Source organism: Neofelis nebulosa, chromosome 1 (genome assembly GCF_028018385.1).
Source record: "Neofelis nebulosa isolate mNeoNeb1 chromosome 1, mNeoNeb1.pri, whole genome shotgun sequence".
NCBI lineage: Eukaryota > Metazoa > Chordata > Mammalia > Carnivora > Felidae > Neofelis > Neofelis nebulosa.
This window is the reverse complement of record NC_080782.1, coordinates 110,489,060-110,512,766: the sequence shown is the minus strand read 5'-3', so window position 1 is coordinate 110,512,766 and position 23,707 is coordinate 110,489,060. Positions and strand designations below refer to the sequence as shown.

The 23,707-nt window shown below is 40.8% G+C and overlaps 1 long non-coding RNA gene across 3 annotated transcripts; it reads right to left on the bottom strand.

Moving 5' to 3' along the window:
• Positions 1-2,570: 2,570 nt before the first annotated feature.
• On the bottom strand, positions 2,571-12,542 carry LOC131512572 (uncharacterized). Of its 3 annotated transcripts, none has more exons than XR_009262213.1 (5): positions 12,304-12,542; positions 11,440-11,517; positions 9,647-9,728; positions 7,685-7,877; positions 2,571-2,715 (listed from the first exon to the last, which is right to left on the bottom strand). It is a non-coding gene; the product is annotated as an uncharacterized LOC131512572 (long non-coding RNA). The 3 variants fall into 3 exon arrangements; XR_009262194.1 differs by lacking the exon at positions 2,571-2,715 and adding an exon at positions 6,928-7,277; XR_009262209.1 differs by lacking the exon at positions 2,571-2,715 and adding an exon at positions 6,928-7,234 and having other exon boundaries at positions 12,304-12,541.
• Between the last annotated feature and the right edge of the window lie 11,165 nt (positions 12,543-23,707).

Sequence of the window (23,707 nt, the reverse complement as noted above, 5' to 3'; positions counted from 1 at the left end):
GATAGGAGCAAACACCAGGATTGTCTCATGCCTAATAAATAAAAGGTGAGGGAGTTATGTTATGTTTCAGAGATGTTTCACTTGCTATTATGTATGTTTTAGGGAGGTATCATTTTCACTGCTTTGGATTTCAGCAGACATTTGTTAATCTGACTAGCCCATTGTTCTGTGTAGATGCTTAATAAATACTAGCTGAATAAATGAAAAACCAGGTTATCACAATATGCGCTATCAGAAAGCAGGAGGGAGGTTGCATATTATAGCTGCCTGTGCTTTATCAGTGATTTTTTCATCTGACCCATTTTACTCTTCTTCACCCAAAGAAATTTTATGACCACAGAACACAGGATGGAAGTGTTCCTGGAGGTCATATAGGAAATGGGACTGCTGAGAAGAGGATTAAAAGCCTTGAGGAAGAAGTAGAAGAATTTTGGGAGGCTTCTGGAATGGGTATTTCTAGGACCAGTCCAGTTCTGGCCCTGCCAGACCAGGTGGACAATATCCCCAGGGAGCTCAGGGAAGAGGGGCAGAGGTAGGCTTTTTGTCTAACTGTCTTCAAATCTAGCCAAAGCCCTGCACACTGAGAGGTTAGATGATTTCCCCAAGGCCATGAGGCCAGCCAGGTGGACGGGTAGGGGCTAGGTTTGGAACCCAGGAAGTGCAGCTCCACTTGATGGTAAGATCAATTTCCTGAATTCTTCCACTGATGAGAAATGGTGGTTGAGGGTCCTAGACCCAGACTTCCTCCCTGGAGGGGTTGAGTTGTTGGTCTGCTTCTTGCACATTGGACACGTTGGAGAGACCCAGCAGGCCCCTTCAGAAGGAAGGATTTTTGTCTCTGCACGTCCAGATTCTTACCAGTGGAATGTCACCAGTCAGAAGAGGCAGGTGGCAAATTTAAGTAATTAGTGAAAATCAGGACTCACAGTCTTGAGAATAATTAATGTTGTCTTCTAATCTCTTTCCTCTGGGGGAAATTTTGCATATTGCTTAAAAGAAATGTCATCTACGCCTCACTGTTTCCAGAACCTTGCTGTGAATAACAGCACTTCCAGAGCCTTGCAGAAGCATCGTTTAAAGGGTCTTTACCTCAATTACCAGCCAAGCCCATACATTTCCCTGCAGATCTGATACCACATAGGCCCCTGAAATGGTAGAACTTGCAGGAATGATCAGATATGTGGTTACAAGGTGTCAGGGAGCCTCCTGTCCTCCATTGCCAGATGGCACCTAAAGAGCAGTGATTGGGACCCCACAGAAAAATACAGCCCAGATGTTTTGAAGAGTTACAGAGAAGCTTCACAGGAATGATACTGCATGGTATGCAGGGAAGGATGAGAAGAATATTCACAGGCAAAGAGGGGCAGAGATTGCAGACAGAGAAACAAGAAGAACAAAGGGAAAAGAGGTGAAAATTCAGGAAACAAACAAGGAAGAGACCATTGTGTTGGGTTTTCTAAAATGAGAGAGGACAAAAATTCTGCAAAGGGAGACTACAGGTATTTTGTCGTGAACCTTTGAGTTCAGCCAAAGAAATGGGTTTGATCTGGAAGATATTAGAGCATCATTGAAAAAGTTTTTGAGGAAAGACATGCCATGAGTATCTTGGAACTGGAAGGTATCTCTCTCAAGGGAACAGAGAAGAGAGAGGACTTAGCCAAGGGAAACCCAGAATTAGGAGCCAGGTCTCTTGACCCACAGTCCAGGGCTCTGTACATTGATTACCCCTTCTTGCCAGTCCATTAATGATGTCTGATCGCATGGCACCTAAGTGGTATTGGCCATAGTTCCTTTCTGTTTGTTGTTTTTTCTTTATCAGACTCCCATCCCCACTTCATAAATGAGGTGTGCTCACATGGGTAAGAAGCAACTAGAAAGCTACCGTGTCTTGGTGGCTTAGCATGTCCCAGGCCCAGAGTTAAATGCCTTCTACACATTTTCTCATTTGATCTTCACCATATCCCTATTATCCACCTAATAATTGCTCAGAGACTCTGCCAAAGATCTCACAATCACAAAGAGAGGAGGTCAACAAGATATGGAAGTATCCTAAGTGTTTGTTGATGGATGAACAGACACAGAAAATAGATAAAAACGTACATGCAATGGAATATCACTCAGCCTTTAAAAAGGCCACTTGCAACAACATAGATGGAACTGGAGCGTCTTACGCTAAGGGAAGTAAGTCGGACACAGACAAATACTGTGTGATCTCACATGTGGAATCTGAAAAAGTCCAACTCATAGAGGTAGAGGGTAGAATGGTAGTTGCCAGGCTGGGAGATGGAAAGATGCTGGTCAAAAAGTAGAAATTTTCAGTTATGCCATATGAATAGGTCCTGGACACCTAGTGCACAGCATGGTGACTATGGTAAGTAATGCTGTATTGTTAACGTGAAATTTGCTAGGAGAGTAGATCTCACGTGATTTCACCACAAAAAAAAAAGGTAACTGTGTGATGATGGATGATTAGCTTGATTGTAGCAATCATTTTACAATCTTTATGCATAGAACACGTTGTATCCCTTAAGTACTATATAAACAATTTTTATTTGTTGATTATACCTCAGTAAAGCTGGGAAAGATAGTAGATATTCATGAGGGGGAAAAAGGAAGTGAGACTAGGATTCCACCATTGATGTCCTTTCTCCAAAAACCAAGGTCCTTCCACTATGCCTTTAGCCGAGGGTGATGCCCAGGGTCCTTTGAAGATCCCTGAAATCAAAATATGTGGACATGATTCCACTTTTCCCATGACTGAATGCCAGTTGTCCCCATCCTGATGTTGTTCTGACCACTGTAGCCATGACAGGGAATTGATCCACGCCTGCCTGGCTCCCTTCCTTATGATGTCTCTGCAAGCATGTCTCTGCAAGCAGATGTCTCTGCAAGTGGTAGGTGATGCTTATTCTGATGAGCACAAGCAGCAAGCTCTTGTGCTATGGCCAGATACCATTCAGCTCCCCTACTTATGGGCAGAGAGAAATCATATGTGTATTGTAAGCTGATAGAAACCAGCCCCCCCACATTCTGGGCCAAATAAGACTTGAGAGGGGTGGGCAGAAGAGAGAGAGAATGAGATCCCTTTCCACCATTCGACTCAAGGTCATATATCCTAACATGAGACTGAGAAAGGAGGTAGAAAATTGCCATTCTTGGGCCATCTCAGTCCTGGGGTGCTTTTTATAGTGACAGCATATCACCACATGGAGTTAATTCTAGCATTTAAGAGTATATTTTTTTCATAAAATATAACCCTTCAATTCAAACCAACTTCAACCCGTGCTGAACAGAAGAAAGCAGTGGGCTATTCAGTGCTGGAAGAAAAAGAGGTATGTTTTATACATCACCAACACAGTCCCTTCCTGAAGAGTTTTCAAGGGTAATTTGCACTACAGGACACATTTTCTTTGCATTCTGCCTTTAAAACCTAACCTCCAGTAAGATGTAAGTCCACTCTACGTTCAAACTATTATGGAGAACTCCCTTCTGCTTCTTTGATCTCTCCATATAATCTCTCACTTTTTGCTCTTCAAGTCCAAAGCCACAAGCTGTGTGTGGTGGTAAGAAACTCAGGGTTGATGAAAGAACTGGCTGGGGCTCAGAACACATGGCTTTTTTTTTTTTTAATGAAAAACCATCTAGTACCATTCTTCATTCATTCTACCAGCATTTTTTGAGCACCTACTTACGAGACAGATTCTTTACTAGAAACAGGGTACAAGAGTTGTGACCTAATTAGTGACCTGGTAAGTTTTATTATAGAAGAAAGCACAGAGTACATGGTTTTTTCTGTATTATATAAGGCATGCCATGGGCTACATTAGCATTTTGTTCTCATCCTGCCATTAAATTCACTTTAATCCTTGGTACATTAAAGTATTAGTAATATTAGTCCAATGTTATTTCAGTAGCAAAAGGAACAAACTCTTGTACTCTTTACATGCTCATTTGTTATGGGCTGACTGTTTGTGGTCCCCTCCAAATTTATACATTGAAGTCCTAATCTCCAGTCCTGTCTCTCCTGTTTTGCCATCATTTTTTTTAACCACCCCCCCCCACACACAAACACAAAGAAATATGAGACATAGTACTCTCCAAGTCAAAAGCATTGACAGCTTGTCTGTTTACTAAAATCCTTGTATGAATTCCTCTGTCCAGCCCTCTGTAACATACTCGCAACCTCCTTTGCTTGCCTTTTTGCTGATGGCTCCCCTGGCTTTACAGTGGAGACGTGGGGCTCTCCAAGCATCCCCATGCTCCTGTTTCCTGCCTCCACACCGATCTCTCTGTGTCCTCCCTCTGGAATGTCCTCCTGCCTATATTTACCATCAAGGCTCATCTCAATAGCCATGAACCTGTCTCTGATCTCACCAACCATATATGACTTTTCCATCCTTTGAATGTCATTTGAGCATCCCTTTTGGAATTTCTCTGACTTCACCTTCCATTGAGTTATGTTTGTAGTGTCTTAGACCTTCTCCTAGACTGTGGGTTCTTTAAAAACTGAGGGTGCTGCTTGGTCAATATGCTGCTCTGCCATTAGTAGGCAATTAAAGAGTCCCAGAATGAGGCTATGCATTTCTAAATCATTTGAAAGCAATCTGCAACCATACCTTTCCTTCTTGACTCTTTGAAGCATCGGTAATTCTCTGTATACATAATACAGGTATCTAATTGTGTGCTAGAAAATCTAAATTGGAATAGCCAAAGTTAAAACTCAGAACATTCCATGTAAATAGCCAGAGTCTCGTATTCTGTTAGAACACTGAAAAATCTGAGGACCCTGGATCTCCCCTCACAGTGACCATTGGAAAGAGCAGATTTGCAGCTGCCCTCTTTGCAGGTCACATGCCTGCTCCAGTCCTCCACAGTTACCTGTGTCACCCACCAGGTCCCCTGGTTGTTTGAATTTGCAAGCCCCTGTTCTAAATCATGTGTGGCTTTTGCCATTTCCAAAGAACCTAGCTTTGGATGTTGGGCAGAACAAAAATCCTACACTTAAAGCCTTGCAAGTCATTTTTTTAAAAATGCACTCCTCTGAATACTAACACTGAGAATCCTGAATGATTTCTTGATGTACTTCTTCTTTCTGAAAAGGTGTCTCCAAGTACCTTTAGAAATTGTAAATCGACAGCACGAAAGTCAGCAGCACAAAGGCAGCATGAAAGTCACTTCAATGAATATAAAAATAAAACAAAATTGTAACATGTGAAAATGTCAAACCCTCATTAAAATACTGGAAATGTCATTTAATAAAAGAAGCTTGGAGATTCACATTGTTAAACTGAGATATTGAGGAACCTTATGCACATATTTTTAACACATAATCAAGAGAAAGAACTGAACTGGGAACTGTAAGGAAAATAATTTTGCCATATGCACCTCAAAATGTAGTAAATAAACAATGAGCAGAGATATGTTTTTACTCTCTGAATACAACATCAGGTCCCCAGAGCTGTGCGACAAGTCAACAGTGTGTATTGCACTGAGAAAAAGAACTCACTTTATTAAACATCGACAACAAAATCCTCTACAAATGTCTTCTCTAATAGAAATCACCTTCACTGCTAATTCGAAATTTGGAGGAATAGCCTTTTATTAAACTACTTACAAATAGCTTTTTAGACGTCAGAATATATAATCATAAATCAAGCCAAGATTATTGCATTAGCCTCAAATAGACTCAGTCAGAGAACCGCAGTGGAGGTTTTTTAATGCCCTTCCTTCCAATTTTACCCATAATACCTTGCAATGCAACTTAATTTTGATATTGAGTCTTTCATAAAAGTTCTATCTTTACTAACTCAGATAACACTGTTAGAAAATTTAAATGAAAAACAAAACATGGCAAGGAGAAAAAATTAACAGAGATAGTCAAGGGACTCCAGTTACAGCTTCGAGTGAAAATAGAAAATATATGGAAAGTCAATGATGAAGTGAGACAGAAAAGCAGGCTCCTATGTTTAAGCTGCATAGTAAGTGAATTTTCACTAGCTGTGGCCTACTGGCTTGAATAAACAGAACAGAGATCATGGAAGAAGGCTGCCATAGCATGAGGGAGTAGCATGAAAGCATTCAAAACAAAATGGGCATTATAATTGGACTTTGCAATCATCTTTGAGTGCATTTCCAACCAGAGAGTGTATCTTAATGGCCAAGAGCATAGCTTTGGAGTTGGATTTCCTGGTGAGAGAGGGCAAGTTACTCTCTGTCCCTCTGTTTCCTTATCTATAAATTGGAAATAACAATGCCCTGCCATGGAGCTATTGTGTGGTTAAAGGAGTTAATGCATGCAACATACTTAGGACAGCTCTTGTTACCCTGGCATCCTTCATGTTGGCATCAAGGTAGATTGATACATTCGAAAAGTCTAAATAGGTATTAAGCTTCAGAACAAGTGCGCTCAATCTGTTGACTTATTCCCTTTGAAAAGGAACGTACAATGAAACAAGTCATAAAATAAAAATCCAACATTTTGGAGCAAGAAAATAAAAAAGATCTTTAAAATAACAAAAAAGAGGGGTGCCTGGGTGGCTCAGTTGGTTAAGCGTCCGACTTTGGCTCAGGTCATGATCTCATGGTTCGTGGTTTGGAGCCCCGCATCAGGCTCTGTGCTAACAGCTTAGAGCCTGGAGCCTGCTTTGGATTCTCTCTCTCTCTCTCTCTCTCTCTCTCTCTCTCTCTCTCTGTCTCTTCCCTGATCACACTCCATCTCTGTTTCTCTTTCAAAAATAAACAAACATTAAAAAAAAAAAAAAACAACCAAAGGAACCACTTAAAGCCAAAAGCAAATGGATCTAGAACTACTGGACCAGAATAAAATCAAAACATCAAGGTGTTTTCCAAACTAGAAGTAGAATGGTTTTTTAGGTAGTTTCAGTCCCTGGGAGAGAGGCAAATAACTACGCACACAAAGTCAAATGATTAATTTGTTATCAGAGACAAACTGTGAGTCTAGTTTTATTGTTCATCTTTTCCACATTTGGATGTGTTGTGCTCCGCTTCCATGATCTGGCTTTTCCGTTCAGCCCTTGACATAGACATGTTTATTTGGAGATGTATTTGCCCTTTGCTCACAGTGGATTTGGTGGCAGTGGATCACAGGTGGTGCCGCAGAGTACCTGTGTTCCAAGGAAATGGTTCTGACTCGAGGCCAAAGCAGTTCTCAGAAACCATTTAAAGACCTTATGTGGAGACGAGGCCAGACTCATCAAGCAGACATCAGTGGACTCTGATAACAAGAAACAAAGGAACTAGACGAGTCTCACACCTACCTGGAGAGCAAAGATCAGGACCTGCTCTGAGTACAAGTGACAGGAACAGACAAGAACCAAAAAGGAAACAAAACACGTATCCAAAGCTCCAGACACTCTATAAAGAACCATGCTATCCAGAACAGAACCGGTACATATGAGGAGGTCCCTAGATAAATGCAGCGATTAATGACTGAGTAAATAAATGAAAGAAGGGATCATGGGAAAGCAAGCAATAGGACAGATAGAGGTGTGGGTGGGGAAGGTGGTCCTTGATAACACATGAAAGGGGCAAGGAGCCTCCTTTAAGATTGGAGGGGTGATCAAGTGTGGCTAGCCAGGGAAATGCCAGTGTGAGTACACAACGCATTGTGCTTGCTTCAGTAAGGAGTAAGAGGGAAAAAACCAAATTGTCATTTATAACCTACCTCTCCTAAACCTAAACAGCTTCTTCCCTTTGCCAAGTGCCCTTTTCTTCACAGGTCTCTAAGCAGCCCTTTGCAATGCCAGCTCCCCAGGTTCCAGCTAGGTCTCATGAGAATGGCACGATACTGTTCCACTGTTGGTTATTCTCCAGGGCAAAATTCTCTGGGGTCTACCTTATTCCATTCCATTCTTGGCCTTGTTTAGGACAAAGGAGGGAGAGAAGGAAAAGGAGGAAAGGGATAGTAATTTTTTTTTTTTACAGATTAAGTTGAGCTTTATTGAGAGGAAGAAACCAAGACTGTGTATAAATGAAAGAATGTTGTTCCTTCATATCTCAGTCTTTGACAATATTCCTTATCCAGGATTTCCTAAGAATGGGGCCAGGGGATCAATGGTGTTGCAAGATCTCTCCTTAGGACTGAGACCCTCGTTTCCCCAGCTGCTTCAGCCGCTGACAATTTTTGATAGAAATTGCCTTTGGCCACAGGGCCATGCCTCCTCCCAGAGAGGAGCCCACAGCCAGTGACTGGATGATACAGAGATACAAAGATCATCTCAGTCTCTGAGTGCCACGTAGGATCAGCAGAGCTGCAGGGTGCAGTGCAAATCCGCTACCATTCCTGACTTGCTCACGTCCCTGCAAGAAGCACACAATTGTCTGCCTCCGAACCTGTTTCCAGAGAGCCCAATCTAAGACATGGCATACCATGTTTAGAGACACGGTCATAGAAATTCCAATAGGAGAGAAAATAGACCTGCCGTCTATGCTACTTCGACAAGCCATTGACCAGATAGTCATGAGGTCTGGGGATGCTTAGCCTAAAGGAAGCCTTCTAAACAGCAGAATTACGTTTGGAAAAAAATAGAGCTCCCTTCCCCATGAGAAAGATAACAAAAGAAAGGAAGCTATCACAACAAGGACACAACTGCTACCTAGCAATAGTTTATGATTTCTCACATTGCTATGTAATTGGGATGTTCTCTCATTAAATATACAATAACATATAATCCCTTACTGAATCCAAACAATTTCAGTAATGTTATAACCCTCAAAAACTCAGCATGAGTAGTTTATGTAAAGCAGCAGATAGATGGACTTAACGACTGGCTTGGGATTTGGTAAAACTGCGTGGTGGTATTTGGATGATTGTGTCCAGGAATAATTGTTTCATTCATATTGAATACCAGGAAGGCCTTAGGAATTAAATAATTTATACTGAATTAAGTTAAATAATCTAGCCAACAAACCTAATGAATCATGAACTGCGTTCTGATTGGTGGAGAAGAGACATTAGCCCCCAGAGAGTAGCTGTTTTCTCTACATAACCATCCAGGCATGCTACAGATAAATTTGCAAGTTGGCCAATATAGTTGCAAAAGATGAACCGACTGTACGAGATAGATACTGAATTCCCCAGAGTCTGAGCTGACCAGTGCTGACTTGGTGGTGAATACTAAAAAATTATTACAGAAACAATTTAAAGTTATGAACTCAATTTTATCAAATTTATGAAATCAATTCAAGTTATGCAACTGGAGAAATTAACCGTGCTGTTCATTGTAAGACTGTTAATTACTCCTAGGGAGAAGTGTGCCTTTAAAGAGATATACTTGGGCGCCTGGGTGGCGCAGTCGGTTAAGCGTCCGACTTTAGTCAGGTCACGATCTCACGGTCTGTGAGTTGGAGCCCCGCGTCAGGCTCTGGGCTGATGGCTCAGAGCCTGGATCCTGTTTCCGATTCTGTGTCTCCCTCTCTCTCTGTCCCTACCCCGTTCATGCTCTGTCTCTCTCTGTCCCAAAAATAAATAAACGTTGAAAAAAAAAATTAAAAAAAAAAAAAAAGAGATATACTTAAAGCAGAAATGTTAGATTGGCTTCTGTCAAAATATTGAGCATCCATAATGGTGAAAGGAATAGTCCAGGATGACAGTGGGACAATTTCTATGAAATATATATAAAATTACCTTTTATTTGCTGTAGCCATTTCGAATAGTCAACACTGAATATTATTTATCTCTGAAGATCTTGAAAAATATCACATAAAAGCTAAAGAATGATTGAAGAAGATAACTAGATGTTTGACATGTTTTCAATAAACACAGGTAATTTAAGAATTTACATGAGCTCTGCATGATGACGAGGTGGGAATGTCATTATGTTATAAGCTGGACGTTACAGAGTGTGTCCCCCTGAAGCTTTCGATTTCTCCAGGGAGGCTGTTTTCTTTTAGGAAAATAGCCACAGTATCAAAAGTCTTGCTGGGTCTGTAGCTAAGAGGCCCAGGAGGATGCTTTCCTTGGCAGCCGTCACCAGGACCCATAGAGAAGAGCTGTCTTTTCTGTTGCATTCTTTTTTTTTTTCCCAAGAGAGTTGAAATCATGATTAAAAACACCAAACATAAGATTTGCTAATTACCAAGTGTATTAAAGGAATACATAACTTGAACAAAATTTTAAGACATCAGAAGACCTACCTGTCTTTCTCTTTAAGTGACTAGAAGTCACTACATTTTCTAATGCAGGGTAGAACATAACTTTGCAAGTTTTTTAGCTGTATAATTTTTTCCCAAGCATTCTCACAGACTATATATACTTTAGGTTTATAGGTCATCTCTTTTTACCTGTTGGTTGTTTTTCTTTCCTTTCTTTAATAGAAGGCTTTATTTACCTCCCTGCCACATATCCATAGGAAGGGTCTAATCACCTTTCTGGATGTCTGGCCCAAAGGCCCTGTTGTTTCATCTTTAAGAGTGTCTACATCCAGGGGCGCTTGGGTGGCTCACTTGGTTAAGCGTCCAACTTGAGTTCAGGTCATGATCTTACGGTGTGTGGGTTCGAGCCCCACATCAGGCTCTGTGCTGACAGCTCAGAACCTGAAGCCTGCTTTGGATTCTGTGTCTCCCTCTGTCTCTGCCCCTCCCCTGCTCATGCCCTGTCTCTCAAAAATAAATGTAAAAAAAAAATTTTTTTTTTAAAAAGAATGTCTACATCTGGGTTTTCAGCACACATTCTTCTTATCTCATAGAGTGGATGCGCTGATCACAAGTTGGGTGTGACAGATAGATTTCCACGGGGGAATAAAACTGAGGATGTTTCTGAAAATCACACTTAAGAAATCAGAAAATGGGGGCACCTAGTTGGCTCATTGGGTTAAGCGTCCAATTCTTGGCTTTGGGTCAGGTCATTATCTCACGTTTCGTGAGTTCCAGGCCCACAGCAGACTCCACACATGAGTGCAGAGTCTGCTTGGGGTTCTTTCTCTCTGTCCCTCCCCTACTCGTGATCTCTTTCTCTCCCATAATAAATAAACTTAAAAAGATCAGAAAAACATTTAACATTATTTACTTAGACATGCATTTTAATAAGTATTAGTAACATCACACACTAAGATATCTCACAGTGCAGAACCAGAAACTGTTGTAACAATGTTAGGAGGGCAGAGAGAGAGAGAGAGAAACTTCTTCTGACAGGAATGCAACAAGAAAAAAATGTTTAGTAATAGTTGCTTTGAACAGCTTTCTCCCTGATTTTTCATCCACACGTGCTGGCATCTTTTTAGACAATGTTAGAAGGGGTGATGACCTTGGCATTTGTTACTAGTAATGGTAGTGCCATGGTTACTGCAATCAAAAAGCAATGTCTACGTTCATTTGGACCCCCCACCACTCACTGGTTATGTGACTTTGGGCAAGTTTTCTCAAGGCATTTCATTCACCTGTCTTGATGACACGCAACACGATGTGACTTGACTTACTTACTGCTTTGCTTTGTTATCTCTCTCGACTCAAATATTTCCTTGATGGCAGAAATTGTGTCCTTTCTGTCTCTCTAAACACCTAGAATGCACATAGGAGTCACGAAAATATTTCATGAAGGAATGAAGAAGTTAATAAATTTCCTTAAGTCCCAGTGTCTTCATCTGTGAAAGGAAAGTAATACTACCTGCCATCTTAGAAGGATAAGTTAGCTGCATAAATGAGATAATATACAGAGCAAAGCACAGTACCTGAGTATTATTAAGCAAATGCACAACAGTTTCTTTCCTGTCTTCCTCCCCATTGCAAACCAGGTTAGCCTCGGGGTACGTTTATAGTGGTGATCCTCAACCATAATATGTCCTTCTTGTAATAAATATTTTATAAAGTCCTTTGTACTATCCTAAAGTGTAAGTCACAGATACATAACCTATTTGTCTACATAATTTCAAAAAATCTTGTTACATAAAGACGAAATTTTAAAGTGATGTGTGAAAAAGAAAACTCATGCGTTTTAACATTTAAATGTTCAGAGTTGACTATACTAAAAGACCAAAAAGTCAAAAATTTCCAATATTCTCCCTGGAGTGAGTACCATGCCCAAGGATAACTGCTGGTTTGTCCTTTGCTGATGAGAAGTCATTAAAATAAAAGCTAAACAAGGTGGAAGAAAGGACATGAGAACCAGAAAACTACATCAGAAAAAAATAAGATGCCCTGGGAAGGTGTCCGCCTTTACAGCTGGGCAAGTTATTATGAAGCCCAGGGACCAGCAGAAGAGCCCCTGAGTTTTCACATGCTGCCTGGGAAGTCTACAAAATTATCTTCTGTCAAACCTAATACTGCAAAATGCACTTGTGTACTCACCAATGCACAAAATGTTGGAGACACAAAGAAACCTACAGATCATTGCCTTCAACCTCTTTGTTTTATGAGTGAGGAGACGGAGTCCAGTGAGCATTAGTGAGAAGCCTTTTTGCCTGTTCACCAGATCACATCTTAGTATAATGAATGATGAATCCACTTGAATTAGGGATACTCTATGTCTTGCGTCAAGCTGCTGTAACAGAATGCCACAGATCGCGTGGCTTATAAACAACATCTGGAGGCTTGAAGTCTGAGATTATGATGTCAGCATGACCAGGTTGTGTGGAGGGCCCTCTTGTAATTACATCCTCCAACGGTGGAAGGGGTGTCTTTTGTAGAGGCGCTAATCCCGTTCATGAGGGCTCCTACCTTGTGACCTATGACCAGTGGTTAGCAGCTGGAACCTGAAGAATATTGAAAATTTGATCACCTCTTTGTTCATGTCATGCAACAAACTGGAAAGTTCGCTGACCACACTCTTCTGTTTGTCCTCATGGAAGATGCTAAAGAAAACTACCTTGTCTCTGGTCTTGAGTAAACTGGGTGTTTTTCCTGTGATTTGTGGCAGGTGGATCTCGTTTTTCCAAGTCTGGTGTCAATTTTTAAAATGTATTATATAGTCCCTCTCAATTACTGTGTGCTAATTAATGTGCTAAACTCTCTCCTAAAACATCAGGTCAGTTAATATGCCCTGCTTGCATCTGGGGCTTCCCCAGTATTGTGGTACCAGCGTCAGTGTTAGGTCAAACAGAACTGAGATTGAATTACAGCTTCTCCATGTATTACTTGGATGACTGTGGGAAAATATTTATCTCCATAAGTCTCAGTTCTTTCATCTTAAATGGGAGTTGTAACTTCTACTTACTAGGTTATCAGAAAGATTTAAGTGAATTATGCATACTAAATACATGTTTACAAACATTTAAGGCTCTTCAAGCCCTTATTCAACTAAAACTTTTTAAGGGTTTATTGTTGGTTATATAGATGTCTGAGTTTGGGAGCAAAGGGGTAGGTTCGTGTAATGTGGTCATTTAGTGGTATTCCCCCTTCCTAACATCACTTGGTTTCCCTTTTGTAGAATTGCTTCTTTGGTATTCCATGGGGCATTGGTGGGTTGGTAAATCCAGGTGTCCATTTCCCACTTAGAATCTAGAATCTAAGGAGGCCAGATCCTGCCTCTCCCTGGCCCAGGCAGTCAGAGCCTGGGCTGGTGACTTTTGACATGGCCAAGCAGATATTCTCCTGGAGAAGTTGAATTTTGAGCATGGGCCAAAGAAATGGTTGGACTTACCTATTTCTTGTTGTAACAAAATTCCTCCTGCTGCAGCTAAAACTAAGGGCCTCCCCTTTATATCCCAGGAAAAGGTATTGAACCCACACCATCAAAAACAAATAAAAAGTGTGTTTCTGATTGGCTCAATTTCAGGGGCCTGCGGAAGACCTGAAAGCAGTCACCAGCTGTTGTTAGCCAGGTGTGTGTCCTTTTGCTCCCAGTCAATTCTATGTATCTGCAGTCAAAACCAGATACAGGTGTGGGAAGCCTGTCTCATGATTCCAAGCCTCTGAGTCCTGCCAATTGCCATGGACCAGGTTGTAAGGGTTTCCACCACTGTGGAGCCAAAATGAGCTTTAAAGAACAAAAAAAGATACCGGTAATGGAAGTCAACGGACCAAGAGGCACACTCGACCATTTTACCTCTGGTAAGTTCTCCTCATTGCTCTTGTTTCTTTACAATGACACACAATGGTGTGGAGTACATGGAGTAGAATGGGAACCCGGACTAAAGAGAAAAGTAGAGTAAGAGGTTCAGAATATTTCCCTCTGTCAGCCAATGTGTGGGTACAGCTTGTTCATTTCAGCTTGTTTATTTTTCTATCATGTCCGTGGGTATTTGGGGAATGCCTTCTATAGGAACATGGTCAAATAAAGCATATAGTTAACCAAAATGACTGTAGTTCAATACACCCACAAATCTATATGGCAGAAATACTCAAAAATCCTCCCATCTTTGAAAAAATTGTTCTTACAAAGTCTCCTCAAGAACAAAGTAAGTTTTCTGTACTTTTAGTGTGTTCTCCTTGAGTCTCTACAGGGACCTCAGGAAGCCAGGGATGGATGTCTTTAAAATGTCATTAATATCTGGTGCTTGGGATGAGTAAGCAGTGGGTTCAACAGTCATTTGAGGGACTGTGTATTCTAAATGTTAATATTACTTGGGAAGATTACTTTGTGTAGGTCATAGAAAAGGGAACAAATCATAGTTTGCCTTTTGGAGAAAGGAGGATTAAAGAAGATATGTCTCGTATATCTGTAATTAATGGGGTTTACAAATGACTCAATCTGCTTCCCACCTGAGTCCAGGGCTTGGGGAATGAAGTGATAAATGGCCAAAGAGATGATTTTAGCCGAAGGTAACTGTGCAGCACAACACAGAGGCCTATTATTACTTTTTTTTGTAATCTGCAAAGAATTTAGCATGTATCTGGCTTTCGGTATGATTTCTTGGTGGATAGAAGAAAGAGGCCCTGAGCAATGAGCATATCCATTACTTTCTTATCATTAAAACTCTAGGCATCATTCCCTGGTGATGAAGTGCCTCTGCCATGATTAAGACTCTAGAATTATTAAACCACCCTGAGTCTCAAAGATGATTTAGAAATGTGCCTATGGAGAATTGTCCTAATCAGGTACTTCACAGAGGAAGAGCCATCCAGCCATGTACACATGTACCCATCCTTGACCTCTTTGGAACAAAGATCATTTGCTCAGTAAATAAATGCTTTCACTCTCTTGCCAATTTGCTTTTCAGAATGCTTTCCTTATATTTTTAACTTAGTTCTCACTTTACATGAATGACATACACACACACACCCTCACACATACACAACCCACCCCACCCAAAAACACAGTGTAAAGACATGCATGGTTCTGTAAGACACTCAATGTGATCACTCTACCTCTATATATATCTCCATTATCAAAAAACATGTTGACAATATTTCTTCTGGAGTCTTCCTTTTTATGCGTCATCTACGCACTTCCTACTCTCACTGCTCCCTTCCTCCCCACTTACCAGGTGCCTTTTCCTTTTTTTTTTTTTTTTTCAATATATGAAGTTTATTGTCAAATTAGTTTCCATACAACACCCAGTGCTCATCCCAAAAGGTGCCCTCCTCAGTACCCATCACCCACCCTCCCCTTCCTCCCACCCCCCATCAAACCTCAGTTTGTTCTCAGTTTTTAAGAGTCTCTTATGCTTTGGCTCTCTCCCACTCTAACCTCTTTTTTTTTTTTTTTTTTTCCCTTCCCCTCCCCCATGGGTTTCTGTTACGTTTCTCAGGATCCACATAAGAGTGAAACCATATGGTATCTGTCTTTCTCTGTATGGCTTATTTCACTTAGCATCACACTCTCCAGTTCCATCCACGTTGCTACAAAAGGCCATATTTCATTCTTTCTCATTGCCACGTAGTATTCCATTGTGTATATAAACCACAATTTCTTTATCCATTCATCAGTTGATGGACATTTAGGCTCTTTCCATAATTTGGCTATTGTTGAGAGTGCTGCTATAAACATTGGGGTACGAGTGCCCCTATGCCTCAGTACTCCTGTATTCCTTGGGTAAATTCCTAGCAGTGCTATTGCTGGGTTGTAGGGTAGGTCTATTTTTAATTTTTTGAGGAACCTCCAACCAGGTGCCTTTTCCATCTCCCAACTCACCCATCATAGCTATAGAAATACACCACAATTTTGCTTGGAATAGCTTCCACATTGGTGTTGTTATAACTACAAAACTTTTGGGCCTTAATTTCATTTCTTGCATAACTCCCTTCAAGGTAGCTAATAAGTCTGTGTATGTGTTCATTTTTCATACATATACACCACTGAATCAATCCCAAACTCATCCCAGGAGTCTAAATCTGTTCCAGAATATTCAAACAGAGGTCGCTGACAGTCTTTCAATTTCACCATCTTGCAGCCATCTCTCCTGGCACCTCCTGGCCTGCTCTAGCTCCCAGTTGTTGTCCTCCACACCTTGTGCCTAATTTCCCCCCTGCGATTTCTCTGCATGGCAACCAGGGAGATTTCCTTTGCTTCCGTTTTATGTTGGTGTTCTGGTTTTCAGATCCCATCTCTTCTGTCTTGGTCACTCCCTCATTTTAGTGTTATGTCGTGTTGAATGACTTCCTAGAAATTTGATACATAAGAGGAAAATTGAGGCCATACAAAAAATTCTTCCTTCATCCTTGATCAGTGATTCATCCGTGTAAATAATTTTGCGTTTGAAATCATTTCCCCCCAAATTTTGAAGGTATTTTTAATTTTCTGTTAGTTTCTAGTGTAACTATTAAGAATTCTGATGCCAATCTGATTATGTTTTTTCACCCCTCCTCCCACTCATCTGCCCCCTGGTAACCACCTGTTTGTCCTCTGTGTTTTAAGAGTCTGTGGGGTTTTTTGTTTCTTTTTTTCTTCATTAATTTGTCTTGTTTCTTAAATTTCACATATGAATGGAATCATATCTATTTGTCTTTCCCTGCCTAACAATTCATTTAGCATTATACCATCTTGATTCATCCATGTTGTTGCAAATGGCAAGATCTCATCCTTTTTTATGGCTAAGTAATACTCCATATATTATATGAAATTATATATATATTATATATAACATATATAATGGATATTTTTATTTTGATGTAGTCCCAATGATTTAATTTAATTTATTTACACACACACACACACACACACACACACACACACACCCCACATCTACTTTATCCTTTCATCTATTAGTGGACACTTAGGTTGCTTCCAAATCTTGGCTATTGTAAATAACTGCAGTATACATAAGAGTGCATATATCTTTTCATATTACTATTTTCATTTTCTTCAGGTAAATACCCAATAATGTAATAACTGGATCATATGGTATTTCTCATTTTAGTTTTTTGGGAAACCCCCCTACTATTTCCACAGTGGCTGCACCAGTTTGCATTCTCACCAACAGTGCACGAGCACTCCTCTTTCTTCCATATCCTTGACAATATTTCTTATTTCCTGTGTTTTTTATTTTAGCCATTCTGATATGTGTGAGATGATATCTCATTGTGATTTTGATTTTCATTTCCCTGATGATGAGTGATGTTGAGCATCTTTTCATGTATCTCTTAGCCACCTGGATGTCTTCTTTGGAGAAATTTCTGTTCATGTCTTGGGCCCATTTTTTAATTGGATTATTTTGGGGGGGTTGGTGTTAGTTATATAAGTTCTTTCTATATTTTGGATACTCACCCTTAATTGGATATGTCGCTTGTCAACACCTTCTCCCTTTTTGTTTTGTTCATGATTTTCCCATTGTGCAAAAGCTTTTTATTTTGGTGTAGTCCCAGTAGTTTAATTTTGCTTCTGTTTCCCTTGCCTGAAAAGACCTATAGAGAAAATGTTTCTGTGGCTGATGTCAAAGATATTGCTGCCTATTTTTTCTTCTAGGAGTTTTACGGTTTCAGGTCTCACATTTAGGTCTTTAATTAATTTTGAGTGTAATTTTGTGTATGATTTTAAAAAGTGGTCCACTTTTTCTTTTGCATGTATTTGTCCAGTTTCCCAGCATCATTTATTATAGAGACCATCTTATGCCCATTGTATATTCTTGCTTCCTTTGTTGTAGATTTCTTGACAAATAAATATGGATTTATTTCTGGGCTCCCTATTCTGTTCCAGAAATCTTTGTGTCTGTTTTCGTATCAGTACTTTTCTGTTTTGATTGCTATAGCTTTGTAGCATGTCTTGAAATCTGGGATTGTGATACTTTCATCTTTGTCCTTTTCTTAAGATTGCTTTGACTTCTGATTCTTTTGTAGATAAATTGTTTTCTTTTCCTTAAAAAGCTTTTGTCTGTTCTCTTTTTTCTCACTGTTCTGAAAAATTTCAAGAATATTTTGGGTCTTGACCTGGGCACTAGATGTGCTCTTGTGATCTGAAAAATTATCTCCTTCGATTCTTGGAAACATTAAACATAATTTATCTCATATTGTATTTGTTCTTTCTTTCAGGAATTTCTGTTATTAGCATTCATGCATCCTGAAATGATCCTAGTTCTCTTGTAATTTCTCTCTGGTCTTTCTTATGTATTTTTAATACTTCTGGGAGGTTTACTCAATTTTGTTTGTTTATTTATTTATTTTGAGAGAGTGCAAGTGGGGGAAGGGCAGAGAGAGAGAGACAGAGAATCCTAAGCAGGGTCCACGCTCCCAGTGCAGAGCCCGATGAGGGGCTCAAACCCACAAAGCCACAAGATCATGACCCGAGCCAAAACCAAGAGTCAGACACCTAACCGACTGAGCCACCCAGTTTTATCTGTTAGCTTACCATTGAGTTTTTGTATGTGGTATTATATTTTTTTATAAAATCTTTTTTGTTTTCTGATTTTTTTCTTTTTTATACCATGTTATTCTTGTTTCATAAATGCAGTATCTTCTTTTTATTACCTAAAAGATACTAAGTCTTTTTTCAGGTTTTCAGAACTATGTATGGTCTCTGTTTCCTACACATTGCTCTTCTCCCATGGTTTTGGCCTCTACCTTTTACCCTATAGGCAGTCCTCTAATGCCTTCTGTTCCTCCTGTCATCTTACAGTCATAGTGGGGCACTGTGAACTGCTTGGAGGCGTAGGACATGTAGGCGGGCCTGTCAGTGGGATGTATTATCATGTCTGGGCCCATATGGTTCTGCGTCTTTGGGGGACCCCCATGTCATTCTCTTTACGGGCCTAGGTTTCACATTTTCCAGAGAACAACCTCTGGAGTAAAAATTCTGTTTTCTCAGTTTCAAATGCAAACCTCTATAAAGGTGTCTAGCTTAGGGGGTGCTGGGGTGGCTCAGTCCATTAAGCGTCCGGCTCCAGCTCAGGTCATGATCTCACAGTTTGTGGGTTCCAGCCTCACGTTGGGCTCACTGTTGTCAGTGCATAGCTGGCTTTGGATCCTTTGTCCCCCTCTCCCTGCCCCTCCCCACCTTGTGCTCTCTTTCTTTCAAAAATAAAAAAATAAACGTTAAAAAAAAGTGTCTACAGGGGCGCTTGGGTGGCTCAGTGGTTAAGCGTCTGACTTCAGCCCAGGTCACGATCTCGCAGTCCGTGAGTTCGAGCCCCGCGTCGGGCTCTGGGCTGATGGCTCAGAGCCTAGAGCCTGCTTCCGATTCTGTCTCCCTCTCTCTGCCCCTCCCCCGTTCATGCTCTGTCTCTCTCTTTCTCAAAAATAAATAAACGTTAAAAAAAATTAAAAAAAAGCGTCTACATAGCAGATATACAAACCAAAAATGTTAGATCCAATCTTTTTCCTCACCCCCTTGGTGCAGTTTTGAAGTCAATTCCATCAGGTCCCGATGGGTAGGAGCCAGGAACTAGGAGCTCCTCCAGACCCTGGAAGTGGAGAGATGTCTTCCCAAGAAGCAGGAATGTTGAATGGATTATTTTCTCCTTTTGGGTCAAGTTCTGTATTATCAGAAATAGAGACTCACAGTGGCTCCAGTGCTTTATCATATTCTATGACTATATAGAATGTCGCATGTATTACTTATTTTACAAACATGATCTCACCCTATGCCATTCTCTCCACTTACTAATTTTTAGCGATCTCTTCCCCTTTTGGTCTTTATTGTAAAAGTCATTTTCTACTTGTCTTCTTCTTCCATCTCTTGAGTTTGTAATTTCTATTTGCAAAACTCTCTGGCTTCTTGGAGGCAAACACCATAATGAAAGAGTTGTAACTAGTAAATCGTAGGTCCCAATGACACAGAGTCTGGGTGACCTAAAAAGCTGATCCATTCAACAGGTGCATTCAGCTCTGCATCCAGGAGATTCCAACAGCTTCAAGACTCCTGGAGCTGATCTTACTTTTCATTCAGTGTGAAAACTTGGATAAAGGATTTCCTGAGTGAGACAGCAAGCCCCTGAAATCCTTTACCATGAATTGGATTAATATTGTTTTGAGGGAAATGGCCCAGCAAGATGACACCCAACTTCAGCCTCTATATAATAAACCAAAGAGCTGTCATTATTCTAAATACTTTCAATGCTAAGTAAAATCTGAGGATTTCTTATTCAAGATCACCATTATTTTTAAAATGTCATATCTCTTTATCACTGGGAAATTAACTTGAACTTAAAATCATATGCCTGGGTACAAAGTTTGTACACACTTAATGGGTGTGCTTAAATGTCATAATTATATTGTCTTACCTGCCTTAATTATCTAGCTAATGACCTTACCAATCCACTGATAAGGACTTTGCCTGAAGTCCCCAGTGTCTGTCTTTGCTAGGCCTACTCTGGTTTCTCTAATCTAAAGAAGTTCAAATGAAATTGTTTTTTCAACAATATGTCTCACACAGTTGAATCATTCATCAAATGTTTATTGAGTGCCTCCATGCACCTAGCACGGTGGGAGATACTAGGGATACAGAGGTGAGCCAAAATCTGCTGCCTTCGTGAACCTCACAGTCTTAGGAAAGGCAGGCATTAAATAGGCACAAAACTAACGGTGTCATGACACAAAGTATATAATTGTTTGAAGCTACATTAGAAGGGAAGCTGAGCTAGGTCAGGAGAAGTTCACAAAGCAAAATGGGGGATAGGATATCATCTACAGGAGTTGTAGGTGGTCACTAGGCTAAGAGAAAGGGAGAGGACCAGAGGCAAAATCTGGCTTCGGGCCAAGGAATACCCTGTGCCAGGGTGAGTGTGTAGCACTTTTGAGGAAAAGAAGAAAGGGCAGTGTGGCTAGACCACAGAGTAAGAGAGAAAGTGGTGTGAGTCAAGACTGCAGAGGGGGTTGGGTGGTCACCACCAGGTGGGACTTTGCAAGCCAAAGAAAGGACGTTGGTCCTAATCCAAGAGGTGATGAAAAGTCCCTGAAGTGTTTTCACAGGAAATGGTGCCACATTAACATATTATACCTTGCAAAGGCCCCTCTGTCTCATGGAGGGGAACAGATAGAAGAACAAACAAAGAGAGACTGGTCAATGAGGCCATGTTGTGGTCCAGAGAAGGGGTGATAAGCGATGATGGGAGATGGGACCAGAGTGACTGCAGGGATGCAGGAGACGTAGTGCAAGAAAGGGAGATGGCATGCGCATTTTGTGTTATAGAATTGGATGGGTTGGTGGCACCATTACTGGGTCAATAGAGTGGAGATTCTGATTTCCATTTTGATGTAAGTGTGTAGAACTCCAAAGGTTACGTTTGGGCCATAGGTGGAAATTTGAGAAACGCGGTATCATGGCAAGAAAAGGACTGGTGAACCCACTGTTTCTCCAGACATGATGAATACGTGCATCAGAATCCCTTGGAGGTCTCTGGTGAAAATGCAGATTTTTAGAGCCATCTCAGAACTACAGAATCAGAGTTGGTGGGAGTAGAGCCCAAGGAAGTTTTATTTTTTAACAAGGGCTCCAACCGACTTCTTAAGCACTCTATATTTGAGATCCCTTGGCCTAGGGACAGAGACGTCCCTGAGGGGCATTTACTGTGTGGGTGGAAGAGGCTGGACCTACAAAGAGGTACTTCCATGTGTTTTGTTCTCCTCACTTACTAAAAAAAATTAAAAATACAGCTCAGGTCTCCCTTTAGAGCTAATGATCTATCTAGATTAAACTCACAATCCACATAAAATTAACATGCCTGTTCCCCAAGGTCCACACGTAAGAAAATCAGCTTTGACTCTCATAACTTGTGCTGATCACCCAGCTTGGGTCCTTGTTCTTTGTTTCACGGGCTCCCTTTCCTCCCTCTCCCAGGCCCTGACCTTTGGACTCATCCCTTTCCCTAGAAAGACAGCATTTCCAGTGAGCAAAATGTCACATTACCTTTGCTGAACAGGACATTTCAAATAAAATATTAGCAATAACAATTACCTCTAAGCCACTAATCCCTCTGAAGCTACTTTAAACCACCGAAGGATTTAAGGCAATTCCCTGAAAATATCTCCGGCTTAATAGATTATGGTGCCGGGCGATGAAATATATTGGCTCACGTAGCCTTAACTTGCATTATGTGGCATTTTCACCTATAAAAGAAAAGTCATGACACACACTGCTTCAACTATTATTTGATGTAAAAAAAACAGATCCTGAAAATCACCATCCTCCTCCTCCTCCTCATCCTTCAGCACACATCACACTGTATCAATGTTTCCATGACCAGAGTGTTATTGGAAAGAGAAGCCACCAGAAAACAAAATAACTATTCAAGTAGTCATTTCCCCAGGCAGGTTGGCAATTTGCTGTGGCCAGCATATACAAGAGCATTCTAGAAGAATGCTTTCCCTGGCAGTGTGCAAGGCGCATGGTTTAGCAGGGTTGGTGTTAACTCTGAGCCTCTGAGAGCGTCCTTCAGGCTTCCTTTGACACAGCTGAATTTCTGAAGACATACCTGTGCTACATACAGCAACATGCTTTCTGGAAAAAATGTGCTGTGTGAGACGCTACTTATAGAATGCTTTGGGGTTGTTTGTTTGTTTGTTTGTTTGTTTTTAAGAGACGTGTAAGCCACTATTTGATAAAATGAAGACATTTCCCCTCTGTTCCCTAGTCAGTCAGTGCCCAGGCCCCTTCTCCACTACACTGCCCACTGTCCTAGGGAGATGTCCCTGATCCACTAAGTCAGGCACAAAACAGTGACGACTGATGAGCTCAGCCTTTCAAAACAGAGGCCAAAGGCTCTGCAAGCCCGTGTCCACTTCTTGCAGAGGTGCTTCTGCGATCTGTTGATGGTGGCTCACCTGATGTTTGTTTTCTTAAGAGCACATTATAGAAATAAGGATCTCTTGCCCTCTGTTCTCCCAGCCCTTTGTGTCTTCATCACTCCCCATGTGGTACGAGACAGGGGAGATGGTTTAGCTACATTATGTCCTTACATGACAGATGGGCAGCATATATCTTTCCTTGTGTAAAAATGTCACTGCAGCTACGGATATAGTTGGAGGCTGAAAATGGAAAGTGATACAGATTAGCTTTAACCTAACAGGACAGACAGGAACTCGAATAAAACACACAGGCCCACCTTCTAGGAGCAGTTGGTCTCCAGTCCTCACTAGCAATTGACAGGCAACAGGGGAGAAGTCAGAGCATCAAGAATCTGGAGTATTTCCAGGTGGTGGAAATGTAATTCACCATGATTTTTATCTATCCTGAGGAAATGGGCTTGAATTCGAAGGGAGTGCAACTTTTGTATCTTTTTGTGTAAAACGGATTGGAGAGAGGATACACAGTTCAAATTTTTTTTTTTTACTATAAACCAAAGGATATTCTTTTTCCCTTAATGATTGTCTAATGAAATTTTAAAAATATAAATAGAATCCCTAGAAATTTCTCACCCTCCCTGCCCCCCTCATGTAAAAATAC